General features: G+C 45.3%; 1 long non-coding RNA gene across 1 annotated transcript in view; it reads right to left on the bottom strand.

The window, feature by feature from the left end:
- Window positions 1–4,151: 4,151 nt before the first annotated feature.
- The window catches only part of LOC143444111 (uncharacterized), a 41,496-nt gene continuing 24,527 nt past the window's right edge, over window positions 4,152–21,120 (bottom strand). The window contains exons 2-4 of the long non-coding RNA XR_013113678.1: window positions 9,559–10,605; window positions 8,585–9,186; window positions 4,152–8,191 (exon numbers count right to left, since the gene is read on the bottom strand). This is a non-coding gene — a long non-coding RNA (uncharacterized LOC143444111). The remainder of the gene's footprint in view (window positions 8,192–8,584; window positions 9,187–9,558; window positions 10,606–21,120) is intronic.

Below are 21,120 nucleotides of genomic sequence, written 5' to 3'. Positions count from 1 at the left end.
TGACCGGCTCAGTCAACCCCAAAGACTGTGCCAAAATACCTTGGCCTGGCCATCCACCTGCCTCTAGCAGAGGCCCAAGGCCTGGTGAAACCGGTTTCCTCTCAGAGCTAACAGGGCAGGCTTGGAGATAAGTGAGCTAGGTCTTGACAGCCCGTGTGCTGAAGTTCCTAGAGAAAGCTTGAAGACTGCTTGAAGACTAGCAGAGTAGAAATTCCTGATGGTGGAGAGTTGGAATGTTGCAGATCAAGTACCAACCTATCTTGGGCTACCTTTACTCCCTTTCTCAGCCATTTATTACCCATTTCTGTGTCTGTAACACCCTGTGGCTTGTCAATTAAAACTTTTGGATTATTAACTGCTGCTTCCACCAAACTAAGACCTAAGAATGTTGTCAGTTAGGGCCTGAAACCTTTTCCACGGACTTTTCAGTGTCTCAGTAAAGCACCTACCTGATGTTCCCAACAAAGCGTCTGATTCATGACTGTTCTTTGTTCTGTGATTAAAAGTCCACCGTGGAACCCGTCATTCAGGGAAAACTGAATCTGGTTCCCCTGGCCGGCGCCACACACATTCGTCTCAGGATAAATTATCCCTTTCTCCCTTTGCAACTAGATAAAGATCCTTTTGTCCCTGGATCTCATTTTTCTGCAGAGGGTTTGTCTGAGACATACAGATGGAGCACCTGCCTGCAGGTGCCTCAGCAGCACCGGGAAGGTCCCCTCTCCTGCCAGGCCCCAGGGGACTGACGATGGACTGCAGCCCCAACTCCTTCCCGGAAGACTAAGACTAAGCATGGGCCATGATCCCCACTCCTTCCAATCCCCACGTGACTCTCTCTCTCTCTCTCTCTCTCTCTCTCTCTCTCTCTCTCTCTCTCTCTCTCTCTCAGATGCCCCTATTCCAGAAAACACTACCTAGGGATCTTTACAAATGTGTCTGAAGGTCTGCTGTCCTGAGGCCTTGTACGTGTGTGTGAAAGATCTGCCTCACTTTAAAGTTTGAGCACAAAGAGAAACTTTCCTGATATTTTTGGCCCTCGCTATTTTAGATTCACAAAGTTCAAATCTGCATAACACATATTCATGAGGCAATTCAGATGCTAGGGAGGCTTTGAAAGAAAGTGGGGGAAGGAGGGGACTGGGACGGCCCAGAAAACCAGGACTGGCTTCAGATGGGTGTGGACATGCTAGGAGATCAGAGAAAGGAAGCTAGACTGAGGGAACTGCCAGTCAGTTCTTGGGCTGAGGGAATAACGTGCATCAGGTACCCTGTAATGACAGGAGGGCTGGGATTCTGTGACACCTAGAGAGGTCAGAAGGTCCTGAATGCAGAGGCAGAGCTGGAGTGGTCTCAGATGTGTCCACAGAAGGTCCCAGAAGGTCTGGCCAGGCTTGGTTTCTATATTCAGCTACACAAAGGCACAGTGGGGAAAGCCATGCAAACACTGGGACTGGGAGAGGATTTTAGAGGTGTCTGCCTTCTGAGAAACAACTCTTCCATCCCTCAGCTGTAGGACACTGACTGTGACTATGACAGTGTAACTGCATTCTTTTTGAGCTCTCTGATGATTCTGGTGTCATGGTGGTTCCCTCATTAACTGAGGCATTACATAAAATCTTCAGCACATGTTTCACTATAGACTCTTAAGACAGCCATTTTATCTTCCCCCCCCCCCAATGAATTTATTCATAGGACCACTGGAGATGTTTTTAAAAATATGAAATAAGTGAGCCAATGTTCAACTGTATCCTGCCTCCAGAAATATTAAATTTTTTAAAGTTTGTATTTTATTTTATTTTATTTTATTTTATTTTATTTTATATGTATGAGGGTTTGCCTACATGTTTGTGTGTTGTTAAGGTTTGTATAATTCCTGGCCCAGGGAGTGGCACTATTAGGAGGTGTGGCCTTGTTGGAGTAGGTGTGTCACTATGGCTGTGGGCTTTGGAACTCTCATCCTAGCTGTCTGGAAGTCAGTATTCTGCTTGCAGACTTCAGATGAAGATGTAGAATCTCAGCTCCTCCTGTACCATCCCTGCCTGGATGCTGCCATGTTCTTGTCTTGATGATAATGGACTGAACCTCTGAACCTGTAAGGCAGCCCCAATTAAATGTTGTCCTTATAGGAGTTGCCTTGGTCATGGTGTCTGTTCACAGCAGTAAAACCCTAACTAAGGCGTGTGTGTACTATATGCCTGCAGCACCTACAGAGGCCAGGCAATGGCAGCAGATCCCCTGGACTAGAATTATGGGTGGTTTTAAACTGCCTTGAGAATGCTGGGAACCAAACCCAGGTTATTCTACAAGAGCAGCACGTGTTCTTAACCACTGAGTTGTCTCTCCAGCCCCGAGAAATAGCAATTTTATATTGGGTTCAATGTCACATAAAGGAGAAACTGAGAATCTTCTATAATCTTGCCACCCATAAATAAGCTTTATGAATTTTTAATGAGAAGGTTTAATTATTTTTCTTATTAAGGAGGTGATTCACATTTATTACAGAAAATAAGAAAATACAGGAAAACAAAAAGGAGAAGTTATTTTTATTTTTTTAATTTACTGTGTGTATGTGTCTATGTAGACATAGGTCAGAAGACAATTTGCAGAGGTAGCTTCTCTGCTTCTACCAAGTGGGTCCTGGAACTCTAACTCAAGTCTTTGGGTTTATCAGAAGCCCTTTATCCACTGAGCCATATCACTGGCACAAAAATTTGTAAAATAGAGTACGGCTGAGACCACCACACCATGACAGGCACTATGGACAGCCCAGCATATATCTGCTTTAAAATATAAAGGTGTAACAACTTAGTAACAAGTTTCTAATTCTTCAACATATTGTATCCAGGCTGGAGAGATGGCTCAACAGCACTGGATGCTCTTCTAGAGGCCCCAGGGACCCAGGTTCAATTGCTGGCAGCTCACAAACATTTAGTCCAGAAGGTATCTGATGCCACTCTTTCCTTTACTTTTATTTTGAGATAAATTCCAAGTTGCCCAGACTCCCTTAAATTCATCCTGTAGTCCAGGCCAGGCCTTGGACTTGGATTCAGCCTGCCTCAGCCTGCCTCAGCCTGCTGAGTAACTGGGATTACACGTCTGCCCCCAGCCAGGCCCTAGCGAGTTATTCTCAATGATTGGGCATAGTCTGCCCTCCAGAGGCAGCGTGTGGAATACGTTTCAGCTTCTGACCTTTCTTCCGGCTCCTCCATGTGCTGACGTCATAGAGTTCTACTACTCGCCACAGCCAGCTTGCGTACAGTTTTTATCCGTGTAAGCAAACGAACACTGTAAGAAGTGAATCAGAGAGGAAGGTACATGGAGTGATTTCTTCGGGGTCAATTCTGGGGAAAATGCAGTTGGAGCTATAAGGTTAATAGAAAACTCAGTGCTTGTCAAGAGCCGGGAAAAGAGCTGAATAGAATCGGTAAAGCTTGTGTGTGTGTGTGTGTGTGTGTGTGTGTGTGTGTGTGTGTGTGTGTGTGTGGTGTGTGGTGTGTGTGTGTGTGGTATGTGTGTAGTGTGGTGTGTGTGTGTGGTGTGTGTGTGGTGTGTGTGTGGTGGTGTGTGTGTGGTGTGTGGTGTGTGTGTGTGTGTATATTAAAACAGGGGCTTCCTGCTCCATGTGAGAGTGTGATTTGAATGCATGTCACAATACAGGTGTTTGCCCAAACACAGAGTGTCCCACAGCCAGAATGAGCCCTACAGTAAAACCTGGGTGAGAACAAGTAACCTGCCTTCTGTGTTCCTCTGAGACCAGAAACTGCAGTTCTGACACTTCGCACCTCATCCTAAAACAGTAGGAAATTAAGTAAAAGACTCATTGCTAGAGCCTTTTCCCTTATGTCCAGATGCCGCTTGCTAGGGGGAAGTTTGGAGCGACTAACTTCTATTGAACCAGGAGAAGAGAATAACGCTCGCAGAAGAAAAAAACTTTTACATAAACAAATATGTATAAACTCACATAAGTTCAAATACAGATTTATGCATGTGCATTTATACATTTCCACTCAAACCAGTTAGGCTCAGCTTGCATGCATTCTCACAATTACACACACACACACACACACACACACACACACATATGGAGAAAAAGACTAAGCATCGGCACAGAAAGAACTCACTCATTCTGGATGAAAAACTGAGCTCCAATCTTTATTGCATAGCAAAAGAAAAGCTTCTTCCCTTTTATTGCTAAATGAATTAAACCCAAGTCTGTAAGAAGAAAGCTTTGTTCTTTTAATAAGACTAAGCCTGCCTGGTTATTAAGACCTGCTGTGTCCCATGGTAAGGCGAAGCCTGCCTGCTCCTTCTGCTCTCTCTGTAGCGTCTTCTTTTTTCCTCTTTCCCTCTGCATTCTGCATACTGCTCTTAGTTTTTTAAGTTGCCTTATACTTTCTACATTATTCCACTCTGCACTCTCCTAATCTTGCTCTCTCCCCCTGCTCTGATGTCACAGTAATGCTCTCACTCTCAATTCCTTTTCTCCCAATGCTATGCCTTTCCTTCTAAGTTCTTCCTGGGTTCTGTCTAAAAAGTTCTCCTCATCTCAGTTCTGACTCTTCTCTTTTGTCCTCAGCTCTTATACATCTTTCAGAATACAGGATCACATTTTTAAAAGTTCATCACAAGTTCACATATAAAAATCAAATCATAAATTGAAATAGAAGTTTACAACAGAGAATTATCTGGCTAAACATTTATCACCTGTCACAGCTCCACAGCTCCACAGGTTCACTGAGAGTTAAAAATCATAACTAAGTTATTAGTGAAGTTTTGTATAGATAAACCCAGTCAATATTTTATCTTCTGTCCTAGCACCTGTAATAAATTGTTAGTCCCCTTTTATGACCTTTGGTTAATGATTTTACAACCTCTTGGAATAGTAGTGATAGTTCTGGGGAGTAGGAAGTCTGGTTACTTACTATCTAGAAGCAATTAACTTCGTATTTCTGCAGAGATCAGCTCAAAATGAGTAGGCTAATACCTAGTGATTGTTATATATGTTTAATAATAACAGGGCAAGCATATTAATAGCAGGAATCTTTCCTAAAATGATTTTCTCCTGGGCCTTGCCTATTGGAGTTCCATCTTAGAGGTTAATTTAAGATGTTCTTCTCAGGAAGATCACCTGCTAGTTTTTAGCTTGTCCTATGATGGCTCCTGACAAACAAGAGTTGGTGCAGACCCACTGGTCAGATGGCAGTGGTGGGAAGCTGTGTATGGAGGGGACCAGGATGTATACACACTTTCATAGTCCTCTGCTCACTTTGACTGTGAACCCAAAACCACTCTGAAATGTGAAGTTTATTAGCATAATTAATACTATTTGAGCTTTCTTGGACACGGTCTCATATGGTAGCCCAGGCTAGCCACAAAATAATTTTGTAGCCAAGGATGACCTTGAACTTCTGACCTTCCTTCTCCATCTCCACACCCAGCTTTTATGTTGTTTCAGCACAAGTTTCGTTCGTGATAGGTGAGCACTCCACCCACTGAGAGATGGCTATGGGGCTAAAGTTGATTGATTTTTCCATGAATCACTGAAGATGTTTGCAGTGATAGCAAATAGGCTGGTCTCCAGGAGACATGTCACTGCTGTCTTATGGCTCGACACTTGTGCTGCCTCCCACCAGCAGTCCCGGGCTGCTACCATACCCTCACAGCCGCAGGTTACGCACAAACTTCTGTGTTATTCTTTAAGTGGCTAAGCAGCATGATGTTTTATAGATGTACCAACGTTATTTAAAAATCATTTATCCTAAAGCATTCAATTGTGCCTACACCTTAACTATTAGAAATATTTAATTCAATAACTATACATTTCTATATATTATATAGAATATAGTAGTTGAATATGCAATTTTATAGCCTTTGAAATTTAAGGCTTTAATAAAACCATGGTCCCATATCATTTAATGGCTCCATAATAATATGTTACATTACGATCACAATATCATTATAATATATCACAGCAACTATGGAAACACCCATCTGGCTCAGCCTTATGCTGGCTTCAGGTTCTCAAAACTATAAATAATACTGAGATGAATGTACATCCGCACGGAGGGGGGAGACTTTGATTTTCTTTTATTTTACATTGGGCTATTTTAATTAGAATCATATGTCAAAACTCTGATCACTTTAAAACTGACGATAGAGTTCACTTAGTTCCCAGCACCATGCCCAGTTTCAGACCCACCTGAGTGGTCTGAGATGGTTGACCCATTGCACCCTTGACAGGACTATTAGCGTTTTTTTTCTGAGTGTGGCAAAACAAGGGTACTAGGCTCATAAATCCTCCTATAGCCAAGAGTTTGCAAAATGCCCTCTGTCCACACCTGGGAGGACAGTGAACCAGGGCAATGTGGCTTTGGGATTGCAAAAGCTGTATCTTCTCTCAGGAAGCTTGGTCTTTGATGGATGTACCACCTTCGGCATGTCACCAGAGGCACAAGCTTCTTATCGTGGACGGCAAACAACTGAAAAATTAGCCTACTCCACCACCATGAATTGTGGCGGCTTCAGAAAAGAAGAACAGTCTGTTATTCTGTAGCCTTAGGAAGGTACATCAAACAGCTCTCTAGAGGAGCAGACCAACTGAACACATACATCTGGGGCTTTGTTGAACCCGAATACACAGCAAGAATTGGGTAGTTTAGTGATGGCCCACTGCGCCCTCAGGAGGCTGAGAATCCAATAGCTGTTCAGTCCGGGAAGCTGGTCCCTCAGCTTCTCCCTGGAGAGAGTCTCTGTCTGATTCTTCAGTCTGGTTGAAAGGACAGAGAAGATGGACTCTCTTGACAGCAGCGGAGGTCAGCCGCAAGTTCAAGAGGAAACACCAGCAATTACACCCACACTGCTCTCTCACTGGACAACGTTGTCTCTGGGTCTGCTCTCTCATTGGGCTGCTTTGTCTCTAGGTTGCCCATTGGTAGGTGCCTACATGCAGGGCGGGTCTTCCCCATCAATTGCTTTCTCGACAGGATTTTACAGATGCATGTTGGGGAGAGAGGGCTTCAGAGTAATTCTAAATTCTCCCAAGTTGGCAAACAAAAACAAACATGTGACCGCCATGGATGTCCTTTTGTGTCAGATGGGGCCGTTTGTAAGGAGGCTCATCCATGGGGCTGAACAGCCAGTGTCTTAGTTACTTCTGTAAAGAGATCACTACCAAGGCAGTTTATAAAGGAAGCATTTAATTAGGGTGTTGCTTACCATTTCAAAGGGTTAGTCCATGACCATCACAGCAGGGAGGCAGGCCTGGCGCTGGAGCAGTGGCTATGAGCTCATGTCTGATCCATTAAGTTGCAAGCAGAGAGAAAGAGCCCAAGTTGGGCACGGACTTTTGAAACTCAAAGCCTACCCCAACAAGGCCACACCTCCTAATTTCTCCCAAATAGTTCCATAGACGGAGAACCAAACATTCAAATAGCGGGCTTGGTTGCAGCTGAGGGTCATGGTTCCTGTCTGTGTGGACCCTTCCATGAGATTGCAGGAGCTTCATCACAACAAGGCAGCTGGATTTCCGGGGCCATTACTTCTGAGATCCATGAAATGGAAGCTGTTGGCCATTCACGGTGACATCACCCTATCAGTTTTCTGTTGCCAAGTAATAAACTTCCACAGATGTGGTAGATTGCAGAGGTGCTCAATTCTGTGCCAGACTGCACCAGGCTGAGGAGGCACTCAGTCAGTGCTAGGCTGCACCAAGCTGAAGCAGCGTTCAGTTGGTGCCAGGCTTCACCAGGCTGCAGAGACTCTCAGTCTGTGCCTGGCTGCACCAGGCTGCAGCAGTGCTCAGTCGATGCCTTGCAGATCTTGAGGAAAAAGCCCAGGCAAACGTGGCTTGGTTCTCTGTTCAGGGTCCCATAAGATCCTTATTTCTAGAAGCTTCCAAGGTCCCAGGCTGGGTTTACCTCTACTCTCCATCTTCAAAGCCACAGAACAGTAAAGGAAGTGCCGTTCCTGTGTCCATGTCTGACTTCTTTTTCTGCTGCCAACTAGAAACTCTACTTTCCAAAGGCACATGCAAACAAGGGAGGCAATCCCTCTTCTGTCCTGTGGTGGCACCATATTCACAAGCAATATAACTCAAAGGAAAGGGACTGCAGAGGATATGACTCAACAGACCTTCACAATTGACGGTGCTGAAGAACTTGTGGATCATGAGTAGATCGTTCTGTTGTTTTACCTGTGAGGAGAAGATGCAGCTGTGTTAATATCTTAGGTATGTTCTCCCTCACTTTATGTTGTTAGTATTACCACAATAAAACTCTTGAGGCAGGGCTAAGCTTATAAAGAAAGGAGTTCTGAAGTGGAAATTTCTAGTTTCTTTGGAGACTCAGTTGTGTTATGTAATGTTTTTCTGGAAGCTGTCTTATGAGAGGATATTTTGTTGAAGCAGACACATGGGGAAGGTGTTTTGCTAAGAACAGACATGTGGTTTTGGGTTTTTCTGGAAGCTACCTAGAAAGGGGGCATTTGATGTTTTGCAGGAGTGGACATTGAGAGAGCATATGATATTTGGAAAGAATATAAATATAACCTAACAGACAGTGGACAGGGCTGTGTGGCATTGGTTCACCTTGCCACTCTGCTGGTCTTTGTTGGGCTTTGCTGATGCTGGCCTTCACTGATGGTGCTGTGGCATTGGTTCTCCTTGCCTTCTTAGCTGGCCATCATTTGTACATAGAGAGAAACGCACCAAAGAACTTCTCATGCAATTCAGGTGGCTTCTTGCTGCTTCTGTGTGGACTCAGGCAGAGTGGCAGAGCCTCGAAGTCTCTTCTGGATCAAGCTGCTGCTGCTGAGTCTTGTGAACTGAACTGCTGATATCCTGACCACGAAGACTGGAATTGCCCCCAAAGAACTACTTCCAAACACATCCTCTTTGCCTTATTAACCGTTCCTTCCCACTCACTACCTCTTGTGGGTGGTGAGCTAGAAGGGAGGTTAAAGCACTTAAGAATCCTTATTAAATTAGGTTTTGAAAGATCTGAGCCTACAGAGATCTCTCATAGTTCTGGAGGTTTGTATTAGCTTCTTCTCCGTGAGACTAAGCACTTGAGGACATCAACTTGAAAGGTTTTTGTCCAGAGGTTTCAGTCTACTGTCACATGGTTCCCATGGCTATGATGAGGCTAGGAGCATGCAGTAGGTAAAGTTGTCCCATTCACCAAAGAGCAGCTGGGAAGCAAAGAGAGAATAGAGGGATATGTCTCTAGTGGCCTAACTTCTTTCCCACCACCTCCTAATACCTGCACAGGCTGATGGCCAAGCCTCTAATACATAAGTCTTTTGGGTTGGGGGTTGCTTCAGATCCAAACCACCACAGCAAGGTTCGGGAGCCTGACACTAGCCCCAGCTTGGCTTCATGAATGCACAAAATTCTATGTGTGTGAAAGATCTCAAAACCAGTTGCCAGAGAGACAACCCTACCTGGTAGCATGTTGTCTAACTGACTTCTTTCAGCTCCTCCTAGTATCCCACACACACTCCCACACCCCTAAATACAAGCCCCTCCCTTGGGTGAAAGATCACAATAGAACACATACTCACAGCATTGGGCCAGTGAGTTCCCAGATCCGTACTGGAGTCCACAAGACCCAACTGTCCTCCTGGCAACAAGAAGCATATCAGGACCACCTGAGCAGTTGACAGGCATCTGTGAGTGTTGCAGAATGGTGTCCTCCAAATGTAACAGATTTTGACATGTTCATCAGCTGAGGCTGTGGCTACTAGCAGGACCTATCGACATTCCCCACAGGGAGGGGTGGAGAGGGTTATCAAAAACTGACGTGAGGTCTCAGCCACTGCCTCCTGCAAAACACACACACACACACACACATTCAGGATTCTGCCTTAATCCTATGTGGTCTAGTGGTCTCAGCAGCTGACTGGGGAAAGTTAAATGATGGGCCTCCCCACCTATGCAGCCCTTAAGAAACTATCATCCCTGCTGAATGAGCCTTTCAGATTGGGAGACTCCTCGGGGTCACCCTGTATGTAGATAACCCTATGTCCATGCTCTATAAGCACAGTAAGCTCATTGGCTCCCTGGGTTGGACCTTGCTGAGACCATGCCTGGTTTATCACTGGTGCCTTGCAGGAGGTTTTTGGTTTTTGTCTCCCCAGGAAAATGTTCAAACAACCATGCTGTTTTGTTCCAGGTCTCCCAGAAGACTGTACTACATTTAAGGACTTCAACTGGGCCCCAGGCCCTATGCCAGGAATTCCCCCCACCCCACAACGGATAGTTTTCCTGAGAGTCACACAGTCCATACACTAGCAATTGTCACAGAGTAAAATAAGGGTTAGCAGTGACAACAATCTCAAAATTTCAAAGGCAAAATGTGTTTTGCAAACAAAGGAGAGAGAAGCAGAGATCGCCTCTGGGAGCTCCTAGTCTAGTTTATTCCGTTCTATTTTTACTGATGAGCCTTGCCTCAGGCATGACTTGATGACTGCCGCAGCACAGGTATGCATGCTGAGAAAGAAGTGTGGCGTCCTTTTATGGTCATAGGTACTTGCACCAGAGCTGCTCGTTGCTGAGGAAACAAAACTCCCCAGATGTTTTTGTTAGCTTCAGAGGGGCTCTTCTTGTTTCTGGGGAGGAGAATTGAATTAACTTTGGCTTCAGATAGGAACATTTATCAAGCAGGCTCTTGTGGGTGAAATGCAGCTCCTCAAAACAGACATGCCTGAGCCTTAACCTCCAGCACCTTGGATGCTCCTTATTTAGAAATAAAATCACTCCTCACTAATTGAGTTCATACAAGGTTAAGAGTATCTCAGACACAGGGAGGGAAGACCATGTGGGGAGACAATCTCTGTCTGTGTGACAGACAGAGACTAGAAAAATAGACGCTATTCCACAAAGGTCAGTGGTTACCAACATCTGAAGATGCCTGGGAGAGACATTCCTCTGCAGGTGGAATCCAGGGTGCTGATGCCTGGATCTCTGCCTTGTAGTCTCCTCACGACATTTCCTCTGTGCAAACCACTGGGTCTCGTCTCTTGGTTACAGCATCCTCTTTATAATTGGCTGCTGGTTGGAAGGTGCCATCTATTCTGAGTGTAAGCTTCCCACCTCAGCCAGTCCTCTCTGTAAATATCCTCAAACCCAGGCCTAGGGATGTGCCTCCTAACCCCACTAGGTTGACAGATAGTCGGCCATCCTTAATGAATGTATTGGTTGCTTTTTGTTGCCATAAATAAACACTGTGATCAAAAGCTACTTGTGGAAGAGAGGGTTTATTTTGGCTTGTGTCTTCAGAGGGAGAATCCTTGGTGGAAAGCAGGGCAGCAGATGGCTATTGTATTTGACAATTAATCTCTACTCAAATCGTCCAGGCGGTAGCAGTGCGTTCCTTGCTACCCACCCCAATGTTCTAGGCTCCCAAATGAAAGACATACACACAGCCTTTATATTTTGATATGTCTCAAACAGCTCAGTGGCTGGGCCACTCTCTAAACTCCATGTGGCTAACACCTCCCCTCTGATAGTCCTGAGTTATTACTTACTAAAATCTACATTTCATCTTTGTTGCCCTACACCCAGTTGGGGAGCCCCCCCACCCCCCGGGGCTACTCTTCCCTGGCTGTCCCTCTGTCCTGCCTTCTCAGGCATGGCAGCTACTCCTTTCCCAGCATAGTGGCTATCCTTCCCCCCTTCTCCTTCCTCCTCCCCCCTCTTTCTTTCTTTCCCTTACTCAGGTATCCTAAAAGTTCTGCCTCTGTCTCCCTGACCAGCCATTGGCTGCTGGCAACTTTATTGATCAATCAAAACAAACTGGGAACAAGGTACCTCAGCTTCTTACATGCAGATATGTGGATCTCCATGTAATTTGGGGGACCAAATTAACACATGTACCATTAAACCAAATCCACAACAGATAGCCAGAGCCAGAAGACCAGAGAGCAGCTGCAAAACAGCTCCCAAAAGCCCACTCCAAGTGATGTAAGTCTTTCAGTAAGTCTCCAGCTCCAAAACCTAGCTCCAAGAATAGCCAATCAGGGCCTGAGTGTCCAAAGAGTGAGTGTATGGAGGACACATCTCATACTCCAGCCCCTGCTTCTGAAATCATATGGCTTCTCATAGAGCTTCCTGTTTCTTCTTATCAGGACACCAGGCACATAGGATTGAAAGTCAACCTTCCCTCCTCTAATACAGCCTCATCTCCACTAGCTCAAAACTGCAACGTCCTTATTTCCAAGTGAGGTCATGTGCACAGATGAAACCGCCAACGATGAGGCCAAAAACGAAGAAGAGCCAGTATTGCCAAGGAAACTGCTTTGGGTGGTGGGACTTAACATTCAGAACTCCTGAGAAGCACACAAGATGCTCTAGAGCCTTCCCCCTGAAAGATAAGAGGAATGCTCACCCATTCAACATCACTTCTTCCAGTGGTATGAACTATCCACAGTTTAAGCATTCCTCGTGCATGCCTTGGGTGAAGTCTACAGAACAAAGAGCCTGCAGCCCAGATTTGTAGCAAATTACTGTCAGCATTGAGTTACCCGCCATGAAACACAAAAGCTGCTCATCCTCTGCTGAAATCAGAGCTCAGGCCGAGAGTCTGTGGGCCAGGGTCTGACCTAACCCATCTTAGATCATCCCAGCTACACATCAGTTCTGTTCTATTACCATGCTTACACAGTCATGGCGGGCCACAACCTGCAAACAAGTTCAGACAGGTAAAAAGCGAATGTGATCTTTGCTTCTTTCGTTGCCAGGACAACTCAAGGGATGTAATTTGACTTATGATTTTATAGGTGTCAGTTCACTGTGGAGGGGAGGGTCTGACAGAGCAGCATTCACGCCATGGTGACGGGAAGCTGAGAAAAGGGACAGCAAGATGCTACACGGTCATCTCCTCTACACTGAAACATTCCCTTCTCAAAGGAGGTGGGAGGCTTATAAGACTGGGGAGTAAATAAACTAAACACACTTCTTATGACTAGGAAAAGCTGGAATTTGTGCACTTCGAGGGAGTCCTTCTCCAGGGTTATAGAAGCAAGCAGTGATCAGCAGCTGGAGAGGGTCCTCTGCCCAGATGGGTTCCTGGGAGAGGTCACAGATCCACAAGCTGCGATCTACCGGTGAGCAGAGAGTCAAAAGCTACCCTGCAGAAAGCACCAGGATTGCAGCTTTCCTAAGTCATCCATCAATTACATTGTGGGTTGTCAGTGATACAGCTGCTTCTAAGATATTGCTGCTCCTGTAAGCCACCCCTCACCCATACTATTGTAGGTACCCCCAATAAACTCATTGGTTCACCTGTGACAGGGCAAGACAGTGCACGGGTTCCCTCATCTTGTTCTCTTGCTGAGGCCATCTTAGGCCTCATCAAATTAACTAGAATTTGATCTCCTTGATTGAGAATCCTGCAGAAATTTGTTCAACTCTATTCTAGAAATGAGGTCAAGAGCCCCAGCTAACTTACTTAGCATCTGTTAAACGCTTGCTTATGCAAACCTCCTCCCCCTCCAACTAGCTGCTTATCTTGGCTTCTGTTAAAATGCCTACTTATGCAAAACCTCCATCTAAATGAGGTTCCAGCATGTGGGTTGTGCCTTTAAAAGTCCCTTAGCCTAAATGCTTGGGGCTACACTGGGATCCCAAATACCTAAGTGTAGTTCCAGCCAGATGGAATAAAAATGCTCAATTGCCTATAAACTGTGTCTGCATGGTCATCTCTGGTGGGCCCCCATAAGACAAAGTTAGATTTTGATGCAGTTATTAACTTTAGTCTGTTGTAGTTTCCTTATCTGGGGTGGGTAGATGGGTATATCTTGTTTCTCTTCAGGAAGAAAGGAAAAAGTCCACATGATAGAAATGATACAGAAAGAAGCCATAGCCACATATAACATACATCCCCAGGACACATCCCTGAACTACTTTCTCCAATTAAGCCCTGTCTCCTAATGATGACATTTTGTTTTGAATCTGTCAAGGGACAAATGCATGCGTTAGATCAGAGCCCTCAGGATCTAGTCCTGTCTGGAAACCAAAGCACCATCACAGACACATCCATGGGTGCACCTTACTGCTCCTCTAGGAATAGCTTGACCAGTTTACTGTCTTAACCAATCAAGACAATGAACAAAGTGAACCACCAGTGAGTGGCCACCTGTAGCTGGGACAGATCACTCCCTCCTTACCTCTTGTTCTAGATGTTCCTCATGCCCCTCAGTGTTACAGTAGCAAAAGTATGAGGCAGTTGGCCATGTTGCATTCATGGTCAGGAAGCAAAGAGAAACAGGAAGCCCAGCTGGCTTTCTTCTTCACGTGGTACCCCAGCCCATGGTATCACCCACATCTGAAACCAAATCTAGAAAATTCCTCACAGATATGCCCAAGGGTTTGTCACACAGGTGACCCTGAGTCCTGTCAAGTTGACAGTCACTATTAACCATCACACACAGCTTTCTGTTCTGCAAAGCATTCATTTGGAGGCAGTCATCCCATATGAAAGGGAGGAAGTCGAGCGGATTCCAGCAAGGGGAAACCACTTCCCTTGCTAGGGAAGGGTTTTCATGACATCAGCTTTCAGTGAAGTAGTTGCTGGATTCCCAAGGCTGGCAACACAACGAGCCTGACACACACCCGGAAGATGCAGGAGATATGGCAGCCATGATAATGAATGGCATATAACCCTCACCTACCCCTGCCAGGGCAGCCATCCCTTTCCTAGCACTGTATAAGCAGTTGGGACTAAGGATACAAGCCAGGTTGCACTTACAGCCCAGTCTTCTATCCACTTGTATCTTCTGTCACCCACCATGACTGCCATTCACTTATTTTTTCATTAACTTGATTTCCCATTCAAAACACAGTTACCAACCTCAGCCTTATCCTAAATGGGAAGGAAGTGTTATGTCCAAAGTGGTTCCCAACTCCCAAGATGGCAGTGCCACTGACAATGTTGTGCATTCCAATCTGGGCTCAGCTCGGGCTGCACCCTGACAGATAAAAAGAAGGATTTTTAGCAAGTAAGCAAAAGCCCAGTTTCATTCAGAAACCTGTGACCAGGTTTTTCTGTCAGAAGAGCCAATACTTGTATCTCTATTAATGGGACATCTAGATCCTTGTTAGCATGGACCTATAAACACAAATTAAAGCCCCCAAGCTGTGGTCCCTAAGCAGTGGGCTGCAAAATCCCTCAAAGTGGTGGCTGGCCCCTTGCTTCCCACCCCAGCCCACGGCTGTGGTAAGATGCAAAAATGGTGGCTCCTGTCAAAATGGCAGTACCACATTCTCCTCAGCCTGCAGCTTTCACAGTAGCTACAGGAGTTGTCCACAGTGGCATCACCTTTCCTGCCTCAGCCTAAAGCCTTGATGAAATACCACAGCAGGAGCTGTCCCACAGGAGCTGCCCACAGTGGCAGCACCTCCTCTCGCCCCCCAACCCCCAGCAACCCCACAGAGATGGCCCCTCAGCAAAAGCTTGATACATCCCAGAAGAACTTCCCACCCTATCTAACTCATGCCCTAATGCAGGAAAAGAGGGCAAAAATGCCACTAATTGCTGAGCAGGAAAATCCACCAATCCCTGAGCAGAAAACCCAATTCCTGAACAGGAAAACCCACCAATCCCTGAGTTCCCCAAGCTCAGGACTTGAAATCCCACCAATCCTCAATCAGGAAATATCTGCCTGAAAAGCTCCAACCCCTAAGAAATCCTATATAAGTTCTGCCCCTTTGTCCAGTTCCCTGCTGCCCACTTCTGGTAGCAGAATCCCTGGCTTCATCCCTTCATACCCTGGACCCTCCAATAAATCTCTATAGTGAGATTTCCTCCCTGGTGTGACTCTCTTGTCAGAAGAAGCCAAGAAGTAAAAAACTAAAGAAAAAAAGAAGTGAAAAGAAGAAACAAGGCTGAGGCTCCTGAGCTCCTGAGCTCAGCTGGGGATGCCTTCCCCTGGGAGCTGCAACACCTCTGCTGAGGAGACTTCCTCTCAGAGCTGTGTGGTTCCTGAGCTCCCCTTGTTGGCATTAGAAGCAGCTTTATAGTCAGCCTGTGAATCCAGCGATGATGTCATTCCTAGGTGACAAGGACCCGCTTGCATCTGTTGCCATGGCAACCACCACACACTCCCAGCATACACCTCACCTGTGCCTCTCATTCATTACCTGGTATCTATATCATGGCCCAAATAAAAGACTGAGTCCCTGACCCCTTGCCCCCTTTTTTTTTCCTCTTTCTCCTCTTCCTCGTTTTCTCCTCCCATCCAATAAAAACTCTTCTCGTGGGACTGTGATGACCTGGTGTGATCTGTCTGGAAATAAGCCTCCTTCTAACTAACACCCATGTCCCAGGATACCCTTCCATCTGAGCAGAAATGCTTACACACACTAGCTCCTGGAGTCTTCTCCCCTACTGCTATCCTAACTTCCATCTTATAGGCTGCCTCTTGTCCCTGCCTGTTTTTCTAAAACCAGAAAGTCTCCCCACTTTTGCTGTTCTCTCTTCCTCCAAGAGGTAGTCATGACTGTGGGGGGCCGACAGAAGGCGGCTATCATCCTTGCAGCCATCTTGAGCCATATACCCTGATGAGAGACTTGATTACAATAGCCTACAACAGCTGAGCACACTCTGATAACATCTTGTTTTAGATACCCAGGATCTTCCCTTGGGTATGTGAGACTTAAAGGTGTGTGACTTAAGGGCATGACTTAGAGATCAGATTTAGAGACAAGACCTAAGGGCATGATAAAAGGCGTGACTTAGAGGCGTGACTTAGAGTCGTGGCTTAGAAGTGAGACATTTCCATTTTCTTTGCTCTCAATCATCAATGTGACCAAGCACCTCAAAGTTTCTGCCTTGACTTCCCCAAAATGATGAACTATAACCTGGGACTTTCAATCAAATAAGTCCTTTGTCCCTTACAAGTGCTTTTGTCAGGATATGTTTTTTTTTTTTCACAGTAACAGAAGAAATTATTATTAAGTATTGGGCACTTGGAAGGAAGCTTGGAAAGAAGCTTGGAACTTGGAGGCACTAGGGACTAGGAACTAGGGGCTAGGAACTCAAGACTGGTAACTTGGACTAGGAAGAGAGACTGAAGAATAAATGGGATTGAATCACACTCTGCCTGGTCTCCATTCCTCGTGTCCATCCTCATTCTCTCTCTTGCTGAACCCCCGGCCCTTGGACCGGAGTAGCTTGGATCAGTGTGGGCTCTAACAACTTAGCACCCAAGGCTTTTGGAAGTGTGGGTTCCAACACTGATAGAGCGGTCCCCGACATTTTGGCCCCCAAACATGGGGCAGCTTGGGCCGCAACACATGACATCTTCCAATTCCCTCAAATAAACCTTTCTTTGCAGCCAAGAGAGAGGTCTAGTTGCTGGTTTCACTGCACACTTGCTTATATTACCATCTGTGAAGTCATGAATTAGTGGTTTTCCTTCACACACTTAGACAGATTCCTAGTGACCAAGACCAAAATCATATGTCTGTGTTCCAGAGGGTGACTTATGTGTCACTGGGGAAACCAGTGACCGTCTGTCTAGCCAGGTCCTAAAGAGGAACCTAGTCTGCCCCCTGAGGAGGAATTCTATCCATTTCCAGACCTGGAAGATCCAGCATAAACATCTGGATGCTTCCTGCCCATTTGAAGCTGTCAGCAACTCTTTTATCTTGACTGCATCAAAGAAAGATGCCCTGTTGCTTTCAAATGCTGAAACCCTACTGTGAGACTCCTATGTTAAAAAAAAAAAAAATCACTTTGATCCTACCCAGAACAAAAGAAACTATTTTGGCTCCCTTTAAGTAGGGCTAGTGACATCTGAAGTCCTCAACACTAAACAGTGTTTGTGAACGGTTACCATTTCTACAGTAGCTATGTTTTACAAATTCCTCCAAGGATGTTTAGACATTGTGGCTGCTTACAGGCCAAGGGCTTAACCGTTCAGGGTTTCATGTGTAAGAGTAGAGCCCAGTGCCCCAGATCCTAAGGCAGTGATTCCTCAGTTCTTTTTGGAAATCACAGCATACCACAAGTTGTGTGGAGCAGAGAAAAGAATAATGTCCAAAGGAGTCTAACACCTTGTCTCACTCGCTCATGTCTGATAAAGTGACAACAGGTCCTTCACCACAAATGTTTTATGTGCAAATGTCACCTATGGTTCACGATTAGTCTCAGCCACGTGTAATTTGGACATATGAGAATCTTGTTCATTGCTCTTGCAGAAGACTTGAGTTCATGCCAGGAAGAACATAGCTGTGTGTGTGTGTGTGTGTGTGTGTGTGTGTGTGTGTGTGTGTGTATGGTGTGACACAGTTTATGTCCTTGGAGCATTGCCAGGCCATTGATCCTTGTGTGTACTGTTGCCCAGAAGCTGATATACTGTTTTTTCTATGTTACTTTCAATCTCTCTTTCTAGGGGATAAACTTCCCCCATTACTCAGAGCTAATCACTCCATAAAAAACAGATTCCGTTCTCAGGAACAAGGAATGGATGTGGTCTGAGGCTGTGGTGGGTGAGGAACAGGCCTTCCACTTGGCCTTTAGGGCCATGGGAATTGATCTAGACAACATAACCACACAGGGCATAAAAGCCTACACAGTCCTTTGTAGAAATACTTCATTAACAGACTTGGCCTTGAATTTGGAATCATGAGGAGATACATGTACCTTCTGGTCCAATGACTGGGGCACTAATCAGCCAGGGTGAACCTGGGGACACCAGGGATAGAGAGTTAAGGTGTTCTCAAGAAGAAAAGGCATGGATAGAAAAGAAGGAATGCATAGAAAACAAGCAAATGACAGATAACGATAAACCTATGTTATAGGAGGAAGGCTTGTTTACGATCGGGAAACAAATGGTATTAGAAGGAGGGTATATAAGGCCATGGGCTTGGTAGGATGCGGAAATAAAGATTAGAGAATTAAAAGGTGACATAATTAAAAGGTGAAGTACGAGTGTATTAAGCCAGCAGTTCATTTTCCTAGATACTTGAAGGATTGAAGAAGACAATGCCTGCTATACTTGCATAAACTTTAAAATGTTGTAAGAAATTATTATAACCTAGTAGTCTGTCACCTTTCTGTTCTTACATGAAAATAGTTACTAAAGACTGCTGTCTGCTGCACCAGGAAACCGCAAGCCCTGTGCCCGGCTACCCGTGAAGAACAGGCTGTGTACACCTACAAGGTAATGTGCTTTTGCTATGTGTTTAGTTTCTGTTTCAAGAAAGCAGGGATTGGAACTAATGACCTGGGGTTTTAAATTTTTATGTAAGTTTAAGGATTATTTTTTAAATAAATTGTTAACAATGGTCAAATCCTTGATGATGTAGCTTTCGTAAATAAAAGACTGGATTCAGGCTCTCTGGTCAGAAGGAAAAAGAATGAGAAGAAGGAAGAAAGGAGAAGGAAAAAGAATGGTGAGAATCTTCAGGAAACAGAGAGAGCCCCTGAACGGACAGCTCACATCCACCACTGAGGCTGAGTCACCACTGAACCAGCGCTGCTCCCAGATTCATCTGCCTTGCTCAGGATCCTCCTCGAGCCGAGGCTGGACCTCGGCAAGTTCAGTTCCCAGCACCCACGTCAGAGGCTCACCCTCACCTGCGACTCCAATTCCAGAGAATGTGGCGCTCTCTTCTGACCCCTGTGAGCATCTGCACACAGTGCGCACACCCACACAGAGATACACATGCATTAACACATATGGTAAAAACTAAGTATTAAGTGATTTTTAAAATAGTAAAAGGAATTTTTTAAAGTGAGAATCTTCAGATGACAGAGTTCAGTATATCCAGAATTGTTTTCTCTCCCATAGAGAGGGTCCCGTGGTCAGCAGTCCTGGACCAGGTCACGAAGTCTTGAGGCAAATATTCCTCCTCTGCTTCAGCCTTCTTCAGTTCACATGGCCACCATCCAAGACATGTGCTCAAAAACGCCAGATGTCTTTCAAACTTTTTACTTGTTTAGCCATCAGGGAAAGGGTTGCCTTTATTCTGATTGTGATTGTATGTGTGTATATGTACATGAGTGTGTATGCACATGTTTGTATGGATATGTGTGTGCGTGTTTGTGTGCTTGTCTGTGCATGTTCATATGTGTATATGTGTGTGTGCATGTTTGTGTGTGTATGTGAGCATATTTGTGTATGTATGTGTGCATGTATGTGTGCATGTTTGTGTATGTGCATGCTTATATGTGTATATGTGCATGTATGTGTGTATATGTGTGCATGTGTGTGTGCATGTTTGTGTATGTGCATGCTTATATATGTATATGTGCATGTATGTGTGTATATGTGTGCATGTTTGCATGTGTAATTGTATATGTATGTATGCATGTTTGTGTATGTTTGTGTGTGCATGTATTGTGCATGTTTATGTGTATATGTGTGTGCATGTTTGTATGTGTGCATGTTGTTTGCGTATGTTTGTGTGTGTATGTGTGCACATTTGTGCATGTGTATGTGTGTGCATATTTGTGTATGTGTTCATGTTTGTATGTGTGTATGTGAGTACATGTGTGTGTGTGTTTGTGTGCACGTGCATATAGGGGACAATTACTGATATGAGAACTCTTCCTCTGTCATTCTCCACCTTGTTTTTTGAGTTAGGGTCTCTCACTGAACCTTGTACTCACTGTCTAACCTGGCTGCCAGTAAGTCCTAGGGATCCTCCCATCTCTGTCCCCATGCTAGGGTTATAGGAGCAGGCTGCTGTATCTGGCTTTCATACGGTTATTGGGGATCCTAACTCGGGTCTTCATGATTGTTCAGAATGCCATCTGCCCATCTCCTGGCTTCATTCTTCAAGTCCGGTGTCCAGAACTCCAAGGGGGACTCTAATGCATCCATCCACGTGTGAAGGCCCATCCCTGGGCCAACTGCAGTAGCCTGGCCAGGCAGCCAAGAGGACATGCAGTCACACACAAAAGGCACAAGTGGGACAGTGGCTGGGCAGTTTCCTGTGACCAGGGAAAGAAACTGTGGAGAAAACAGAGACCACTATGGCTTGGTGGGTATTTTCATGGCCAATTGGTTGTTTGCCTGGAAATATGAACCTCACCTTCTACCACATGCTGCTTCAAATCCCACTTGTGTCAGGGATCTTCTGACCTTCTTGGTGCTTTTATGAGTGACGCTGCTTCT

This window comes from Arvicanthis niloticus, chromosome 12, assembly GCF_011762505.2.
Source record: "Arvicanthis niloticus isolate mArvNil1 chromosome 12, mArvNil1.pat.X, whole genome shotgun sequence".
Taxonomy (NCBI): Eukaryota; Metazoa; Chordata; class Mammalia; order Rodentia; family Muridae; genus Arvicanthis; species Arvicanthis niloticus.
This window is presented reverse-complemented; position numbering and strand designations above follow the sequence as displayed.